This window comes from Myotis yumanensis, unplaced genomic scaffold (genome assembly GCF_028538775.1).
Source record: "Myotis yumanensis isolate MYYU_CA2020_CCGP unplaced genomic scaffold, mMyoYum1.0.hap1 SCAF_20, whole genome shotgun sequence".
Classification (NCBI taxonomy): Eukaryota; Metazoa; Chordata; class Mammalia; order Chiroptera; family Vespertilionidae; genus Myotis; species Myotis yumanensis.
Window position 1 is genome coordinate 2,494,209 of NW_027223771.1, and position 19,593 is coordinate 2,513,801.

General features: G+C 47.1%; 1 protein-coding gene across 1 annotated transcript in view; it reads right to left on the reverse strand.

The window, feature by feature from the left end:
- The window catches only part of ABHD2 (abhydrolase domain containing 2, acylglycerol lipase), a 68,714-nt gene that overhangs the window by 24,324 nt on the left and 24,797 nt on the right, over positions 1-19,593 (reverse strand). The window lies entirely within an intron of this gene.

Genomic DNA, 19,593 nt, shown 5'->3' on the forward strand with positions numbered 1-19,593 from the left:
ACAGGGTCAGCCTCCTTATCAAGTGAGCGAATGTACAAAAAGCAGTAGCACAGAGCCCACACTCACTAATGCTCATTTCTTCGCTCCCCTAACACCATAGTCCACGGCTGCAGCGGTTACTCCTTTCACCAAACCTGCTCTGTTACACTGGGAAGGGCTGCAAACTCTTCTAAGAGCCTGTGAGTGCCTGGGGCGTCTGTGTGGGGGGTGGGAGGGCATTGTAAGCTCCACATAATGCGCTGGAAGAGCAGAGCAAAGTAAATATTGGTTGAACTGTTGAAGGATAAAGGCTGGTGAGCCTTCGCAAGGCATGACGCCACCTTAACAACCGTCCTTCATGAAAATTTGGAGTGACTGGTCCTTGGGTAGAAAGCTCAAAACCCACAAGCTAATGACTGGGAAAACGAGACACTCCACATGGCATTTAGGAAATGTTTACATCTCACAACCACAGTGCAAGAGGATCCCATTTACTGAAATGGCTACTGGTTCTCTTCTGCAGCTTTGAGCCCAAGCGCAATGGCTGGCCAGGGTTTATGTTCTCTATAAACTAGATCCCTATATCATAAAATGGTAATGACACCAATCCTTCATTTCTGCATTGTATCCCAGTGGTGAGCATTCTATTAACAGTTTACCTTAACCTATTTGTCAATTCATGCCATTACTTCCATCAGGCCAGATGATCCCAGAATTCCTTCTTTTAAAAAAAATTGTATTTATATACATATATATATTTTATTATTTTCAGAGAGGAAGGGAGAGGGGCAGAGAGAGAAAAACATCAATGATGAGAGAGAATCACTGATCGGCTGCCTCCTGCACATCCCCCACTGGTGATCGAGCCCGCAACCTGGGCATCTGCCCTGACCGGGAATCTAACCGTAACCTCCTGGTTCATAGGTTGATGTTCAACCACTGAACCATGCTGGCTGGGCCTAGAAACTTTTCTTAAATTAAACCTGGTTTGCTCCTTTTTTTTTTTTTTTTTTTGGTAATTCATTAAATCTACACAAACTTAAGAGATGTGAAGCTATCACCTGAAGCAAGTCAGTTCCCAGAGGAGCTTCCTCTTTGGGGATGGGGAGGAGAGGGAAGAGTATTTTAAGACCCAAGAACATGAAGCCACTTGCCAACATGAAGCCACTGACCACAGGTCCAAATCTCAGAGCAGAAACCATGGCGTTAGGAAAGCAGATGAAGGCATTTATAAGAGACTAGAGGCCTGGTGTACGAATTCGTGCATGGTGGGGTCCCTCGGCCTGGCTGGCGATTGGGGCCATCAGGGCCATCTCGTCTAGTCCCCATTGGGGCTGACTGGGGCCGGCCAGCCGGGGCGAGGGACAGTGGGAGGTTGGTCAGCCACAGGAGGTTGGGAGAGAACTGACCACCAGGGGGCAGCTTCTGCATTAAGCGTCTGCCCCCTGGTGGTCAGTGCGCATCACAGCGACCAGTCGACGGGTCCTAACAATTGCTTAGGCTTTTATATATAGAGATACTGACAAAATAATATGCACCCTAACAATGTGAATTCGGCTGTAGCATGAGTGGAGTCTGGCTACTGTGTTCTTTCAGGCTATTTAGCATCATTTTCAGACTGAATTAAAATTCAGTCTGGGATAAAATTGTCAAGATATGTATACATGTGCGTGTGTGTGTGTGTGTGTGTGTGTGTCTAAGCAGCTGCCTTGGGATCCTGAGACCTTCTCAGTTCAGCTGTGCACAGTGGAAGTTAAACAATCTTTAGTTTTATGACAATTACCACCTACTGATCAAACACTGCTTTTTAACTGACTTCCCAATAACACACCACCAGGGTTTACAAAACTGAAACTGTGGGCAACCTTTACTGTGGTGGGGTTTTTCGGTGTTTATGTAACTCATCCACGTACCAAAAAAGTTGCAAAACAAAAAAGAATTGGTGCCTAGTCACCTGGCCTAGTTAAGGGAGGAAATATGGGCCAAAACAATGGAAAACTTAGAAATGTATATAAACACACAAGCACTTAAGAGATGCCACGGAAAAGGTACATGGAGGAACATGCTTTACTCTAACTATCTGCGTGGTAGTTGTATGAAAACATAGCTGCCAAGTTCCACCTATTCCTGTCCCCACAGGCTGTTTGTTCCCACGGGACCTAGAAACCTCCCCACCCTGCATGAGTGCAGGCTGCCTGTGACTGGTTTGGGCTCGCAGAGTGTGTGGTGGAAGGAATGCGGTCAGATCTGGGCCTGGCCTTTCTCAGGCCTGGAGGCCTGGCGGCTTCTTATACCTCCCGGGCCTGGCACTACGCTGGAAAGAGGCGGGGACTCATTACCCTGAAGTAGTAAGGAGTGGGCCTGGAGCATGTGAATGGAACTGAGAGCTATGTACATTTCACATTGTAGAGGACCACGAAATCGCCTCTCTCAAAAGACAGAGCAATCACCTGGCTGGTGTGGCTCAGTAACTAGTGTCGACCTATGAGCCAGGAGGTCACGGTTCGATTCCCAGTCAGGGCACATGCCCGGGTTGTGGGCGTGATCCCCAGTGTGGGGCGTGCAGGAGGCAGCCAATCAGTGATTCTCTCTCATCATTGATGTTTCTCTCTCTCTCTCTCTCCCTTCCTCTCTGAAATCAATAAAAATATTTTTTTTAGAAAAAGATACACTAATCGACACTCCCACCAATTATGCATGAAAGTACCTGTTGTTTTCTTCACCCTCATCAATAATTGGTGTTATCAATCTTTTACTTTTTGGCTGCTTTGATTAGCCAAAAAATGGGTATTTTATTTCAATTTGTATTTCTTAAGTTTGACCCAATCTATGGTGAAAACAGTTTCTTATTTGCATTTCCCTGATTCATTTATTTATTAATTATTTGTATTTCTTTTGTGAATTGTCTGTCCATGTACTTTGTCCATTTTTTTCCTTTTTATTTGTAGGTATTGTTTTATCACCTCTACAGGAAGTCATTATATATTATGTTGCGAAGGTTTCCGCCCAGTCTATCATATATCTTCATTTTTATCTTTTGTCTTATGTAACTTTTAGATAGTGTCTAAATTTGTTAGTGTTGCCGAAACCGGTTTGGCTCAATGGATAGAGCGTCGGCCTGTGGACTGAAAGGTCCCAGGTTCGATTCCGGTCAAGGGCATGTACCTGGGTTGCAGGCACATCCCCAGTAGGAGATGTGCAGGAGGCAGCTGATCGATGTTTCTCTCTCATCGATGTTTCTAACTCTCTATCTCTCTCCCTTCCTCTCTGTAAAAAAATCAATAAAATATATTAAAAAAAAATAAATTTGTTAGTGTTTTTCTATTAAAACCTTTGTGTTCGGCACTTTGTTTTAAAAAGAGCTATCCTAACACCCAATTATAAATATATTCCCCAACATTTTTTTCTATTACTCCTGCCGTCTTTAAAAATATATTGCCCTAAATCCACTTATTTCCGTAAAGGATGAGAAGTAAATGAATTTTTTTTTTTAAAAATATATTTTATTGATTTTTTACAGAGAGGAAGGGAGAGAGATAGAGAGTTAGAAACATCGATGAGAGAGAAACATCGATCAGCTGCCTCCTGCACATCTCCCACTGGGGATGTGCCCGCAACCCAGGCACATGCCCTTGACCGGAATCGAACCTGGGACCCTTCAGTCCGCAGGCCGATGCTCTATCCACTGAGCCAAACCAGTTTCAGCAAATTTTTTCCCTAACAGTTATCTACCTGTCCTTCCACCATAAATGGCCCATCCTTTCACTGCTGATTTCAACTGTCACTTTAAATACAAATCAAGCTTCTACCCTACCTGGTTTGGCTCAGTGGATAGAATGTCGGCCTGTGGACCGAAGGGTCCCAGGTTCAATTCTGGTCAAGGGCATGTACCTCAGTTGCAGGCTCCTCCCCAGCCCTGATCGGGGCGCATGCAGGAGGCAACCAATTGATGTGTTTCTCTTACATCGATGTTTCTCTCTGTCTCTCCCTCTCTTTTCCACTCTCTAAAAAAACAAACAAACAAAAATATATATATATGTCAAGTTTCCAATGAAATGTTTAGATTTGTTCCTATATCTCTATTCTGGTCCACTGATCTATTTGTCTATTCTTGTGTCATATGACACTGTTTTCATTACCACAGCTCCATGGAGTATTTCGAGAGCTGATAGTGTAGGCCTCCTCCACTCCTTTTCAAACTTTCTTGGCAGAGTTTTGGCATTTTATTTTCCAGGTGAACTATAGGAGCAGCTTGCTCTATGAAAATCTTGGGGTTTTTAATTGGAAACACAATCTGCCTTGGGGAAAACTGACATCTATACAATTTTGACTTGTCTCACCCAAGAGCATGGGCACTTATGTCCTACAGTAAGACTTTACAGCTTGCTGCATGTGTCAATGCTGTTTTTACTACACTAATTTGCATGTACTTCACGTTGTGTGTGTGTGTGTGTGTGTGTTTGTTGTTGTTTTTAGCTATTCTTAGAGTCAGCAGCTGGGCTTGTTTATTCCGAATTGTCTGAAAGCAGAGGCGATGTCTTCTAGTTTACTAACCACATGGGGTTTTGTCATATTGTACTGTGGCCAGTGGTTAGTAAATGCTCGTCACTAAGCAAGCAGCTAGACAACAGCACAATACAGAGGCCAGCCTGCCCTTGTCTTCTGGACCTATTTATAATCAGCATCTGGCTATACTAACAGAACTGCCCCTGGGACAGACTGCAAGGGAAAATCTAGACTCCCTCCCACCAGACACATACAGAGTTCACATGATGAGCAAGGACAGATGGTTGGTGGGCTGTTTTAAAGAGAGTTGAAAAAACAAAGGTGACGCATGCTCTTCTTTGCCCTAAATCTGTGGGTGACTAATTCTCCCTAAGGGGACCCAGGTCCCTTGGCTGAAGATCAAACCACTTTATGGCTGTTGAATCCAGACTTAGGTCCTCAGAGAGAGAGGCCGTTTCTGAGCGCTCATCTCTGAGGCGAGGCCTGGGTTAGTCAGGTCCCTCATTTAGCCTCCACAACAACTCTGAGCGATGGTATCACCCCCATTTTACAGATGAGGAAAACGGAGTCTTGACCTGCCTGGTCTCACAAAGACCGGATTCAAGGCCAGGTCTCTGAGTTCTGTCCAGAGCTTTTCTTTCTAGGTCACACTCAAGACTTTTTAAAGAGAAATCAAAATAATGAACATCTTTTCGTTTTTTTTTAATCCTCACCTGAGGCTATTTTTCCATTGATTTTTAGAGAGAGTGGAAGAGAGAGGGAGAGACAGAGAGAAACATCGATGTGAGAGAAACACATAGATTGGCTGCCTCCTGCAAGCGCCCTGACCAGGGCTTGGACCAGAGGAGCCTGCAACCCAGGAACGTGCCCTTGACTGGAATCGAACCTGGGACCCTTCAGTCCACCGGGGGATGCTCTATCTCAGGGGTCCTCAAACTTTTTAAACAGGGGGCCAGTTCACTGTCCCTCAGACTGTTGGAGGGCTGGACTATAGTTTAAAAAAAAAACTATGCCAAGACCAGTTTGGCTCAGTGGATGGAGCGTCGGCCTGCAGACTGGGGGGTCCCGGGTTCGATTCCGGTCAGGGGCATGTGGCTGGGTTGCGGGCACTTCCCCAGTGGGAGATGTGCAGGAGGCAGCTGATCAATGTTTCTCTCTCATCGATGTTTCTGACTCTCTATCTCTCTCCCTTCCTCTCTGTAAAAAATCAATAAAATATATTTAAAAAAAAAACTATGACAAATTCCTATGCACACTGTACATATCTTATTTTGAAGTAAAAAAACAAATGTTGTCGGTGGGCCACATGTGGCCCACGGGCCGTAGTTTGAGGACCCCTGCTCTATCTATTGAGCCAAACCGGCTAGGGCAAAATAATGAACATCTTTGTGCCTGTTTTTCTCCTGTCTGATCAACTGTTAGAATGTTATATTAAATCCTGTTTAGCCAAGTTGATAATTGAATTTGCTGGAACTTCTCTTTGGTGTTATTCATGTACTATATTAAACAAACAAAAAACCCCCAAACACATTTCTTTGATTTTACATGTTTTTGTACAGCTGTAACCAACTTTTTGATGTTAGTGAAGTTTTTCTGCAGGAGATCCATCTGGGGGTAATTAATGCAAATATTCACACTTGATTATTCCTACGATGAGGATGAGGCCGGAGTGTTAATAAAATCACACTGAATATGTCCCCAAAGAGAACGAGGCCCAGGAGAGGGGGGACAGTAAGAGCGAGAGGATGGAGGTGCTTCAGGAAAGGTGAGAGGTGTCTGATTTGGGGAGGAATTTTTTTATGCCACTCAGCGAGGGAGAATAAACTAATCAGGATGAGCACCAGTGGGGTGGGGGCGGGGGAGACCCTGTGAGCAAAGCTTTGTGGCAGCTCCAAAAGCCAGAAAACTGAGCTCCAGGCCTCGTGTGTGTGTGTGTGTGTACATGTCTGTGTGTGTACACAAGCTTGTGTGCACACAGGGGAGGCGAGGAAGCAGGGAGGGGGCAAAACCCTTTAGGATTTAGGGGAACATTCTGTGGACACTTATCCTGGATCCTGACCTGCCAGAACCCCCCCTCCACGGGCCTGGAACCCAGGACTCTTGCTGCTCCCACCACAGACCCCTATGGCTCCCTCTGTGGCCTCTGTGCCCCATCCAGCCTGACTGACCTGAGCCAGGAGGGCAGCAGCAGGTCTTTTGTGAGCCCACCCCATTGGCTCCCCCTGCTCCGCTGGGATACAGCCCCCGGAAGTCCCTCCTCCTCAGGAGGCAGATGTGGAGTGGACCCTGCACCGGCCGCCCAGTCCTGCTGGGGCATGACCGAGGCTGGGAAACGGCTCCATCATTAGCTTCGGGAACTGCTATCTTGGCCAGCGGCACATTCAGCTTCCCAAGCGCTCACTAATGGGCTCATCAGGAACACGCTGTGAACACAGCACCGCCCCACCGGAGGCAAATACTTCCTCGCAGCCGTCACACATTACACTTCCCTGTTGCTGGATGTTCCCGGCCTGAATCGCAGGCTTCTGCACAGAAAAATTCCAACGCAGCGGCTGCTTTGTTTTTGCCTGGAATGACCAAAAGCGGCCGTGTGACAAAGAAAGAAAACATCTTCGGTCCCTGTAACTGGTTTCTAAATATGAGCCAGAGGCCGCGGGGCAAGCTGGCACCTCGGTGACCCATTGTGTGCGTTATGAAACCCAAATGTGGGAAGAACAGGCGCACAAGTGAGTTACAACAAAACTGCTTAAAAAACCACCACCAGACAAAATAAACTCCATTTTCAAGTACAGAGGAAACCAGTTAAAATGCCTCAGAATTCTATTCACAGGGTAAACGTATCTGATCCCATTCTCTACCTGTTCCACAAACAGCGTTCAGGACTGGCCAGACTCCTCCTGGAAGCACAGCCCTCTCTCCCTGTGTCTCAACTTGGTGTTTTATTTTCTTTAAATATATTTTTATTGATTTCAGAGAGGAAGAAAGAGGGAGTGAGAGAAACATCAATGATGAGAGAGAGTCATTGATCAGCCGCCTCCTACATGCCCCACACTGGGGATCAAGCCTGCAACCCAGGCATGTGCCCGACCGGGAATCGAACCGTGACCTCCTGGCTCATCGGTCCACGCTCAACCACTGAGCCACGCTGGCCAGGCTCAACCTGGTTTTGACACTATGCTCTACATGGGCTTGGAGTTTATGAGTCTCCAGGGTTCAGCCGACAAATGCCATCCTCTGAAGAACTAGTCCTGCAAAGAGCCAGTCAACTGCTAGTTGCCTAACGAGGAGACTGCAGTGCGGCTCCCAGAGCCCACAGCAGGCGCTCACAATGATGAAAGAGAATCATTGACTGGTTGCTCCTCCCCTCGGCCTGCTTGCCCAGCCTGTCCACAGAAGACCCCTCACCTTCCCTATTGCTAACTAAGGATTTGAGAAAACCGCCAGTGCTAACCAAACAGGGCGTACGCTGACGCACAGCACACAGGACACCTTTGATCTGTCCCTGTCTCCCCCGCTCACTCCTCTAGTGTTTGGAGAACATGCACATAGATGTCAATGGTCTACCCTTCAGGCTAACCCAGGACTGCCTCTTCGTCCCTTCTCGACACAAGACCACCTCAAAAATCTATGCTGGGGTGGGGAGGAGGGAAGATGAGTGCTGAAAACTCACATCGTATCTGCTACTATTCTAGTGCGGGGAAGCTTGAATACCTCCTGTGAAGTTCCCATATTATCTAGATGGAATGCCCTTTAAGAACACTGGAATCAGCCCTAGCTGGTTTGGCTCAGTGGACAGAGTGTCGGCCTGTGGACTGAAGGGTCCCAGGTTCGATTCCAGTCAAGGGCATGTACCTGGGTTGCGGGCACATCCCCAGTAGGGGGTGTGCAGGAGGCAGCTGATCGGTGTTTCTCTCTCATCGATGTTTCTAACTCTCTACCCCTCTCCTTTCCTCTCTGTAAAAAATCAATAAAATATATTTTAAAAAAAAAAAAAAAGAACACTGGAATCAAGAGTTGACTATGAGGCCCTGGCTGGTTTGGGTCAGCGGATAGAGTGTCAGCCTGCGGACTGAAGGGTCCTGGGTTCAGTTCCCATCAGGGACACATGCTTGGGTTGTGGGCTCGGCGATCCTCAGTAGGGGGCGTGCAGGAGGCAGCCAGTCAATGATTTTCTCTCATCATTGATGATTCTATCCATCTTTCCTTTTCTCCCTTCCTCTCTGAAATCAATAAAAATATATTTTTTTAAAAAAGAGTTGACTATGAGGATTAAGTTACTGATCAAATGAGCACATGTCCCTTTCGTTGATGTCCAGAAAAGAATTCAGAAACTGGCAAGCGATGATGTTAGAAGAAAGATGGGTTCTTAAAATGTTTGTTTCGTTAGTCTTTTTTTAAAAAAATATATATTTTATTGATTTTTTACGGAGAGGAAGGGAGAGGGATAGAAAGTTAGAAACATCGATGAGAGAGAAACATCTATCAGCTGCCTCCTGCACACCCCCTACTGGGGATGTGCCCGCAACCAAGGTACATGCCCTTGACCAGAATCCAACCTGGGGCCCTTCAGTCCGCAGACCGACGCTCTATCCACTGAGCCAAACCAGGTAGGGCAGTTTTGTTAGTCTTGAAGGGATACTAGCACTGCCCCCACTGTCCATAATAAAACACATTTAAAGCTACAAATATGCTAATAGTCTATATATTCAGGATTATCAACAGACCAGAATGTGCTGAAACATGTATAAATACATCCTGAAATTTAGTACAAGAAAAAGATGGCATTTCAATAAATGGGGTAATGATGGCTTCTCTAATAAATGGCGTTGGGCAAAGGGTAGCATCTAGAAAAATACTAAGTTAGAGCCACACTTCACACCAAGATAAATTCCAGAGGGATCAAACATGTCAACATAGAAAATGGAACCATACTAGACGTGTAGAGTTTTTTTCATAATCCTACAATGAAGAAGACCTTTCTGAATAAAACAGAAATCCCAGAAGCCATAAAAGAAAGAACCGAAAGGTTTGACGATGCAAACACTTTGTAAAATTCGGAGTGCAAATACCACCACGGGCAAAGTGAAAAAACAAATGACAAACTGAAAACAAATATTTGCAACTCATAGCACAAAAGGCGAATTTCCCTAGTCCATAAAGGGCTCTCTCAAATGATTGGGGAAAAGACCAGTGACCATCAAAAGAATGGGTGGGGTTACCAAAAAAGGGAAATATAGTTTTTAAATGTAAAAAAGAGGTACAGCCTCTTTCAGAAGCGACATACAAATTTTTTAAAAAAATATATTTTATTGATTTTTTACAGAGAGGAAGGGAGAGGGATAGAGAGCTAGAAACATCGATGAGAGAGAAACATCGATCAGCTGCCTCCTGCACGCCCCCTACTGGGGATGTGCCCGCAACCAAGGTACATGCCCTTGACTGGAATCGAACCTGGGACCCTTTAGTCCGCAGGGCGACGCTCTATCCACTGAGCCAAACCGTTAGGGCAGCGACATACAAATTAAAACCATAGTGAGAAAAAAAAATGTTGCCTACCAGATTAAATATCAAAAAGTAGATGAACCCCTCATGTTGGCAAGGTTTCGGGGAAACAGGCACTCATTCGGTGCCTGTGGGGACAGAGAACGCCTGAGGGGACGGAGCAACGAAATTTCCCAGGCACACAACCTCTGGCCCAGCATCCAGTTGACCCTACACTGACACATGAATATGTGATCTAAGTACAAAATTATCTATTGTGCAGCATCAGGAAGCAAAAGGTTGGAAATAAATAAAACCTCCAATTAGGAAACTGGTTAGACAAGTGACAGTCTATTTTTGTAATATAGTTTTATTGATTTCAGAGAGGAAGGGAGGGAGAGAGAAAAAGAGGGGGGGGGGGGAGAGAAACATCAATGATGAGAGAGAATCATTAATCGGCTGCCTCCTGCACGCCCCACACTGGGGATCGAGCTCACAACCTGGGCATGTGCCCTGACCGGGAATCAAACCGTGACCTCCTGGTTCGTAGGTCAATGCTCAACCACTGAGCCATACTGGCCGGGCAAATGACAGTCGATTATGTAACACTAAGTAGCCAAGACATAAATGGAGGAAGCTAGCTATTCCTATATTCTTATGGAAGACTCAGGGATATTTCATGAAGAAAAGCAAGGTGAGAGTATATAGCATACCGCTATTTGTGCAATAAAAGGAAAAGGCGTGTGTGTGTGTGTGTGTGTGTGTGTGTGTGTGTGTAACTGCTGTTTTTGCAATCATGAAACTGGAAACATGAGTTGAAGGGAACTGGATGGTGGCTGGGGGAGTGTTTTAATGTAAATGTATGACCTGTTTTATAAAATAAAGGGGTTAAGGATGCTTAGGAGATATATAACTATTCTAAATTTACTCTGATAGACACAGGAGCCTACTGATAGCAAGGGCGACACTGAAGGAGAAAACAAGGTTGCAGATTCTACGGTGACCTTGACGGAGAGAGCTATGGGGAAACGCAGCCGCTACTGCCTGCGCCTTGAGCAGAAATGGCAGAGGAAGGAAATGCTGCAGCCGCCCTGGAGCTGTCACGGGTCCGAATGCTGAAGGAAGCCACTGTCCATGGCGGTGGGTTAGCCCCGCCGCAGCAGCAGCCCTCGCCCGTGGCATGAGAACACAGAAAAGTATTTCCTCAAACGGTCAACCACCCCACCCTCGTGAAAACTCACAGCAGCTTAGGCACCACGTCTCCATTCTTGTCCACACCCCAGGAGAGCATTGCAAAACCACAGAAACAAGCAGGTTCTGGAAAGTTCTGGAAAAGCAAAGTCCATCTCTCTTTACACATGAGGGACGAATGCAAAAGACAGTGGCTGATGTCAGGGCTCATACTTATTATCTATAATAATAAAAGCAAATATGCTAATTAGACTGGACATCCTTCCGGACGTCCTTCCGGATGACCTTCCAGATGAAGCCGGGGCTGCAAGGGAAACCTGGGTTCCGGGTGCCAGAGGGAAGCAGGTGCTGGCAGCCAGGGGAAGGAAGGCCTACTCTTGCACGAATTTTGTGCACCGGGCCTCTAGTTAGCAATAAACGATATACAACTTTTAAAACTATGAAGGATGACATGCATATTCAGAGGCCTCTGTTTGACTTCACATCAATTGGAAACAGCTCACCGAAACCCTGGCTGGGGTCTCAGAAAGCCTTGGAACCTGGAGTTTCTGGGCCTACACTCTGCACAGCTAAGGGGTATTTCTGTTTGGTTGTTTTTTTTTAGGGATGTTTCTTTGGTCATTTCTGTCCCTCCACTTTCTCTAGCCCCTTTCTGGAACTACTGTTACTTATTGGATTTCTTGGACTGATTCTCTAATTTCTCTTCCACGTTCCTCTTTTGTCCTCGTTTTCTACTTTCTGGAAGGGACCCTCCTTATTTTCTAATCCCTCTAGGAAATCTTTTCCTCTCTCCTCCAAAAGCGCCTCCTGTTCGGAGTGTTCCCATTCTATGGTCTCTTCTTGCCACAGACCCTGCATCTCTCTGAGCATGCTCATTGCAGGTTTTCCTGCTCAAGCTGAGTTTGGTTCCTTTCACTGTGCGTCCTCCACTTCATCTGCCTGCTGTGTATTTTTGTCTTTCATGGTTGAGGCTTTCCTCAGACGTCCAGTGACTCCTGGTTTTCTGCTCATACTGCAGGGTGAGGCAGTAAGACGCAGATGCAGAGCTGTCTGCCCACATAGGCAGGGAGTGCCAATCTGTCGGCTCCAGCCACTGTGTTAGAGGGCCCCCCGCAAAAAAATCTCTTGGCTGGTCCATTTCCCCGGGGGGAAACCCCCCCATCTCCTTGGTTGTGGCTGGGGACCCTACATGGGCAAACTCTATGGCAGCCGTGAGCAAACTACGGCCCGCGGGCCGGATCCGGCCCGTTTGAAATGAATAAAACTAAAAAAAAAAAAAAAAGACCGTACCCTTTTATGTAATGATGTTTACTTTGAATTTATATTAGTTCACACAAACACTCCATCCATGCTTTTGTTCCGGCCCTCCGGTCCAGTTTAAGAACCCATTGTGGCCCTCGAGTCAAAAAGTTTGCCCACCCCTGCTCTATGGCCTGGTGCCTCGCCTCCACCCTCCGTCTGCAGGAGCAGAGGTAGGCAGTCACCTGGCCGTGAGAGATGGGGGGGGAGACTGGGAAACTTAACACCAATCTTCCCGCTTTCAGACACAATTCACACCCCATCTTCAGAGGTCCCTGGAGCCCCCCATTCCCAAGCCTTCAAAATCAGCCTCACACCTGAGGGCCTCCCCTCCGCAGGCTGGGGGTCCGCTTTCTCTAGCCCAGTGATGGTGAACCTATGACACGCGTGTCAGAGGTGACGCGCGAACTCATTTTTTTGGTTGATTTTTCTTTGTTAAATGGCATTTAAATATATAAAATAAATATCAAAAATATAAGTCTTTGTTTTACTATGGTTGCAAAGATAAAAAAATTTCTATATATGTCACGGCACCAGAGTTAAGTTAGGGCTTTTCAAAATGCTGACACGCCGAGCTCAAAAGGTTCGCCATCACTGCTCTAGTCTTTAGGTCGGTGTCCACTCGTCCATCTGTTTCCTACTCATCTGCTCCCATCTCCTCTTCTATTCTATGTTCTTGAGACTTTATCCTACAGTATCACTTTAGTGGGGACTCAGGAAGGAGTGAAGAAAAAATATACTTGATTTGCCACTTTTAAAGTTTAGCTTTTATCCTAGTTTAAATGACTTGAGCCCGGCCGGTGTGGCTCAGTGGTTGAACGCTGACCTATGAACCAGGAGGTCACGGTTCGATTCCTGGTCAGGGCACATGCCTGGGTTGCAGGCTTGATCTCCAGTGTGGGGCATGCAGGAGGCAGCCAATTGATGATTCTCATCATTGATGTTTCTATCTTTCTCTCCCTCTCCCTTCCTCTCTGAAATCAATAAAAATGTATTTTAAAAAACGATTTGTTCGAGTTAACTTCATAGTAGTAGGATCAATGTTTTTACTCCTTTATTTATGACCTGTGTATTCACTCAATAAATATTGATCGGACACTTACTATGTGCAAGACGCTAATGGGCAGTGAGAACACAGCTCGAAGGCCTCTCTTTGCTCAGTGCTCATTTGTCCTAACTTTTTGTGGTTTCTAGCACCTTCCTCTTCAATGCCTTCCTTCTCTGCCTTCCATGACGCTCGAGGCTCCTGGTCCTCCTCCTCCCCGTTCTTCCTGCCCGTCTCTGGCTGACTGGCTAGCTCCTCCTCCCACCCCACCTGCCGCAGCCAGCAGTCCTCCAGTTTCTCTCCCCACCCTGCCGTCCTCTCCCTGCCGGCTGCTGATTTGGAATCTGCACAGTCTGTTCTACACCTAAGTTCTACTGCCCCGTTTGTACCTGCCCACCTGCCCATCCCAGAGCGTCCCAAACGACACAACTTTCCCTGAGAAAACAGCTTCCTCATTTGACTTCTCTATTTCTGTCAATGACTCTATTCTTCTCTCAACTCTCAGAAACTCTCAGCCATCTGTGACTCAGCCCATTCCTCCCAAGCCCAAGGCCATTCCATTATCCACACCACCCACCAGTGACCTCAGCACAGAAGCTTCCACAGAACCATCTCCCCTTCTCCACACTCCTTGTCACTCAGCTTAGTTACTCATTCTGACACTTACTCACAGAGGTTCCTACCAAAGCCACCTACCAACATTGGTGGGCACTGCCTGTGGGAAGCAGCGGCCATAGTGAATACAGAGAATTTAAGAGTCTGTCCTTAAGCCTCTCAGAATACAGTTGGTGATGATGACAGATAGACGCATGGGGAGATATGGTTACATTCCCTTGTAGGAGCCAAGAGGACAGCCGAGGGGTAAAATAAAATGCTGGAGGAGCGAGGATGTCAGGAGGCCTTCAGGGACGTAGGAATTTGATGGACAGAGAAGGTGGAAGAAAATATGAAAGAACTAGAGGCCCAGTGCACGAATTTGTGCACGGGTGGGGTCAGGCCGACCTGTCCCAATGGGGGCAGATCGGGCCGGGCTGGCTGAGGGGGGGTGAGGGAGGTTCATCAGTCCCACCCCTGATGGTAGGAGGGCCAGCCAGGGGTGGGGCTGGCTGGGGAGAGGGGCCGTAGGTGGTTGGCCGGCTGGACCCACCCCGATAGGGCCGGTTGGCCCGGCCACAGTGGGCGTCATAACGAGCAATCCTTCCGGTCATTCTGTTCGTTCTGGCAGTCCGGTCGCTGGCTTTTTATATATATAGATTGTGTGTGTGTGTGTGTGTGTGTGTGTGTGACTGAGTGTGGCATACAGACAGTAGACAGACTAGCAGAACAGGTTACTGAATGTGAATGGACTGACTTATATGCATACATATTTATTTTTCATTGAGAATACTTTAATGAAATGCCACGTGCAGATGGGCAACATCCAAGAGTCGAATCAAACCTAAACACTCGCCCCCAAATGCACAGCAGAAGACAATGAATAGAGAAGGTAAGCATTAACAAACAAGGAAAAGTCCGTACTGTCATGGCGTGGCAGATTTCACACTGTAAAACGTATATGGAGTTTCTCACTTCCTGTTAATGAGGAATTCCTGTTCGAGCTTTTATGATCAGGCTGAAAACACCAGGCCAGGGTCTCGCTGGCAGGAGACCTGTATTACATGTTACCAGATAGGCAGGCTGACTGTGGCAATGGTATCAGTAACCGATAAAAAAAATGGAAAAATATATCAGCTGCTGCTTTGCATGGCCTCTCCCTACCTGGGAGGCCACAGGGGGTTCTGGACGAACCATGACCTCCAGGGAGGCCTCCCCAACTGCTCTGCATTGTAGACTCTCTTAATGGCCACCTCGGAAGCTAAGCCGCCTGGCTTGACGCCATGTGCCCACGCTGACCTAGAGCCAAGACTCTATGATTAGATGCTGACACAGGGAGGGCCTTGGGGTGGTTCACAAGCTGCCACTCGGGTGACTCATTTCCATGGCTCACGGTGACAGGGCATGGGGTGACACGGCATGGCAGGCGGCTGCCTGGGCCAGATGAAGAGCTCCGAGGAGCACACGGGCCTGGGGAGAGGGCACTGCTAGGCAGTCAGTCGTTGGTGGTAACAGGGATGGCATCTCATACGGTCCTGGGAAAAATCAATGGGTCAAGGATGACAGCGTTCTGTATCAGTGACAGCTTCGCCTCCTAGAATTTTGTAGAGGGGGCAGATTTCCTTACGAACCCGGGAGGTGCTTTCCTCCGCCCAGCCCCCTAACAGACTCCAAGATGGTGGCCCTTCCCTCTCTGGCTGGGATGGACTCGGGGGTGAGTGACCTGCTCGTGCAGAGACAGTGCAGATGGCAACATCCAGAAGTCGAATCAAACCTAAACACCCGCCCCCCAATGCACAGCAGAAGACAGTGAATAATAGAGAAGGCAAGCATTAACAAACAAACAAGCAAGCCCTAGCTGGTTTGGCTCAGTGGATAGAGCATCGGCCTACATGTATTGATTCCGGTCAAGGGCACATACCTCGGTTGCAGGCTCCTCCCTGGCCCGGGCCCTGGTCGGGGTTCGTGCAAGAGGCGACCAATCAATGTATTTCTCTCACATTGATGTTTCTCTCTGTCTTTCCCTCTCTCTTCCACTCTCCCTAAAAATCAATGGAAAAATATCCTCGGGTGAGGATGAGAGAGAGAGAGAGAGAGAGAGAGAGAGAGAAGGTAAGCAACTTATCCCTGTCTGGACTTCCTTGGTTTAGCACTGAAAAGTCCCCATTCCGGGATCCTATCAGCCCTGGGAAAACTGGGCATCTGGCTAGTCTAGGTCCAGGGGACAGTAGCCCAGATTTAGCAACTCAACCTTTTCCCCCTGACAGTATGGATTTGGGCTATTTCATCAGAAACACAAGCAATGTCAGGATGAAGTCACTTGAGAATGCGACCTCACCGATGCTAACCATCAATCCCTGGTCTCGATAAAGATGATATTTGAGTCTTTCATGTTTCGAGAACTCTCTTACAACGGAAGTTCCCAGGTAAATGTGTTCTGAAGGTCTGGTGCCTGTAATCCGTGCACCAGGGGCCACAGATCCGCTTATCAGTGGTTAATGGCTTACCACACGCATCTACGGAAATATTTGCACAGTTCTTAAAACAGGCCAAGCCAGGTCAATGGTATTAAGACTCTTGTCAATTACGAGTTTCTCCTATAAAAAGGACAAAGCTATAGTGTTCAGCCAAGGCGGAAAGGATCTAAATCTGATCTGGAATGTCTCTGTGAGCAAGAGGGAATTAGGAGGAACTTAAGCCCAAGATAATGAAATCCTTTTCATTTAACTCACTATAAATAAACTGTACTGGCTCCCAAAATTCTACCGGGGCGGGGGGGGGGGGGGGAGCGGTCTAGGGTGGCCATCTGACCAGAAGGGGATGTATTGATACATTGCACAATCAGACCTCCGAATTAATAGTGCTTTCCTATAGAGTACTTCTTTTTAAAAAAATATATATACTTTTATTGATTTCAGAGAGGAAGGAAGAGGAAGAGATAGAAACATCAATGATGAGAGAGTCATTGATCGGCTGCCTCCTGCACGCCCCACACTGGGGATCGAGCCCACAACCCCGGCATGTGCCCTGATTGGGAATCGAACCGTGACCTCCTGGTTCACAGGCCAGTGCTCAACCACTGAGCCACTCCAGCTGGGCGTAGAATACTCCTATGACTACATATGTCCTTCGTACATTAGGGCAAAAACAGTGTGTCTTACACATCTGTGACAAATACGGTATTTTCCAGGTTTTTATTTGGGAAGACAAAAGAAAAACGAGTCTTTACTGTTAGGAATATACAGTGGGGCCTTGACTTACGAGTTTAATTCGTTCCAAGACCGAGTGTGTTAAGGAGCTGTTAAGAAGCTCGTTAACTCAAATTACTCTGTCAACTCAATGCAAAGATAGAGAGATAGAAACATCAATGATGAGAGAGAATCACTGATCAGCTGCCTCCTGCACGCCCCCTACTGGGGATTGAGCCCACAACCTGGGCATGTGCCCTTGGCCACAATTGAACCCGGGACCCTTCAGTCCGCAGGCCATCGCTCTATTCAGCTAGGGCCATGGCGGTGGCTTTGATCACATTGCTTCCCTTCCTCGGACCCTGCAGGGGTTCCTAGGTATTGCGATAAAAACTCCCCCGATATCTGTTTCTAGGCTGTGGCTTAGCTCAGCCTCCATCACTCGCCTCCTAAATGCCTGTATCTTTAGCTGCACCAGGCCTAGCTTTCCACAGGGAATATTGGGTACCTGCCAGAGGAGACTTCCAGAGATGGGGTACCTGCCAGAGGAGACTTCCAGAGATGGGGTTCCTGCCTCCTCTTTGCTTTCGACCAGGACCTGGTGAATGGAAATTTCAGCTGTGCCCATGGGAAGGGCGGAGGCTGAAACTGCTTTTCCGCTTATACCTGGGGGTTGTCCTGACTTAAGACCAAAAACAACCAACCCATGTTTTTTCAGAGACGAGGTAGTGACTCCCCAATAAACAAAACTCTCAGGTGCCCCAGCTGCACTGACTGCATAGGCTGGGGACTGTGGTTTCTTTTCCCAGAGCACACCTGGAATTTGCCAAAACAGATATATCCCTCACCTCTATCTGTCCATGTAAATACGACACGAACAGCATTACGCTTAGGATCTGGAACCCCTAGGGATTCTGTTCTGTCTCATCAAGAGTGTGGCTCTTTTTTTTTTTTTTTTTTTTTAAATATATTTTATTGATTTTACAGAGAGGAAGGGAGAGAGATAGAGAGCTAGAAACATCGATGAGAGAGAAACATCGATCAGCTGCCTCCTGCACATCTCCTACTGGGGATGTGCCCGCAACCCAGGTACATGCCCTTGACCGGAATCGAACCCGGGACCTTTCAGTCCGCAAGCCGACGCTCTATCCACTGAGCCAAACCGGTTTCGGCAAGAGTGTGGCTCTTGCCAGTGTGGCTCAGTGGTTGAGCACTGACCTATGAACCAGGAGGTCACAGTTCAACTCCCAGTCAAGGTATATGCCTGGGTCGCAGGCTCGATCCCCAGTAGGGGGCATGCAGGAGGCAGCTGATCAGTGATTCTCTCTCATCATTGATGTTTCTCTCTCCTTCTCTGAATAAAATATGTTTTTTAAAAAGAGTGTGGCTCTTGATTTGGGGTATGTGTGCTCTCCTGATAGGAAGTTTCTCAGAAGTCCTGCTATTGAAGTTCAATTACAGAGTAAGTGGTATTTTGGTGCAGAGAGAAAGGAGGGGTTTGGGGGTGGCCAGGGGGCTGGCACTTCAGGGCAATGAGAGCAGCAATGAGAGCAGGCCAGGTTGTGGGGCTGGGTAGGTGGTGGGGTCAGGCTGTAGCGTGCCTAGGTGCTGGCCTACTTGAGGAAGCCACTCCGGTGGCATTGTGACCGGTGAGGTCAGAGGGGGTGACTCGGGAAACTCCTGTAAAAACCCAAGGGAATGGTAGCTGCACGGGCGAGTACCTATCAAAAGGCCCTGAGCTGTCCACTTCAGGTCTGTGCATTTCACTATAGTGACGGCTCAAAAAAATGAATATGCATTCAATTTTTTATTCAGAAAAAGAAAAATGGAGATTCGTATCGTCACCGACATTTTCTCCTAATTCTGAACTGAGCTTTTAGCCTGCGGTTTTCGCTGAAAGCAAACACATCTTGAGAGTAAGAAATGAATCACTAGGTAAATATTGATCTGTTGCTAAGTGAACAAGAAACACGTCGCCCCTCTAAGCCGAGTTTTCCTCCAGACATTAAAAAGGTTCATTCCTAAGGACAGATTACCTTACGGCAGGTTTAAAAACTGACTAGAATGCTGACAGGGGGGAAAAAAACAACCCTTTCTCCTGTTTTTACTGTTCACCTTTCATCCAGTCTTTTTTTTTTATTTTTATTACAGAACAGCAAGCGGAAATGTTCTGATTCCGCACATAACTCATAACCACGGCCGCTTCAGTCAGGGTTACTGAGTAACGCCATCAGCCTGTTGTAAACCAGCTAGCTGCTCTTTCTTTCTTTCTTTTTTTTTAAAATATATTTTATTGATTTTTTACAGAGA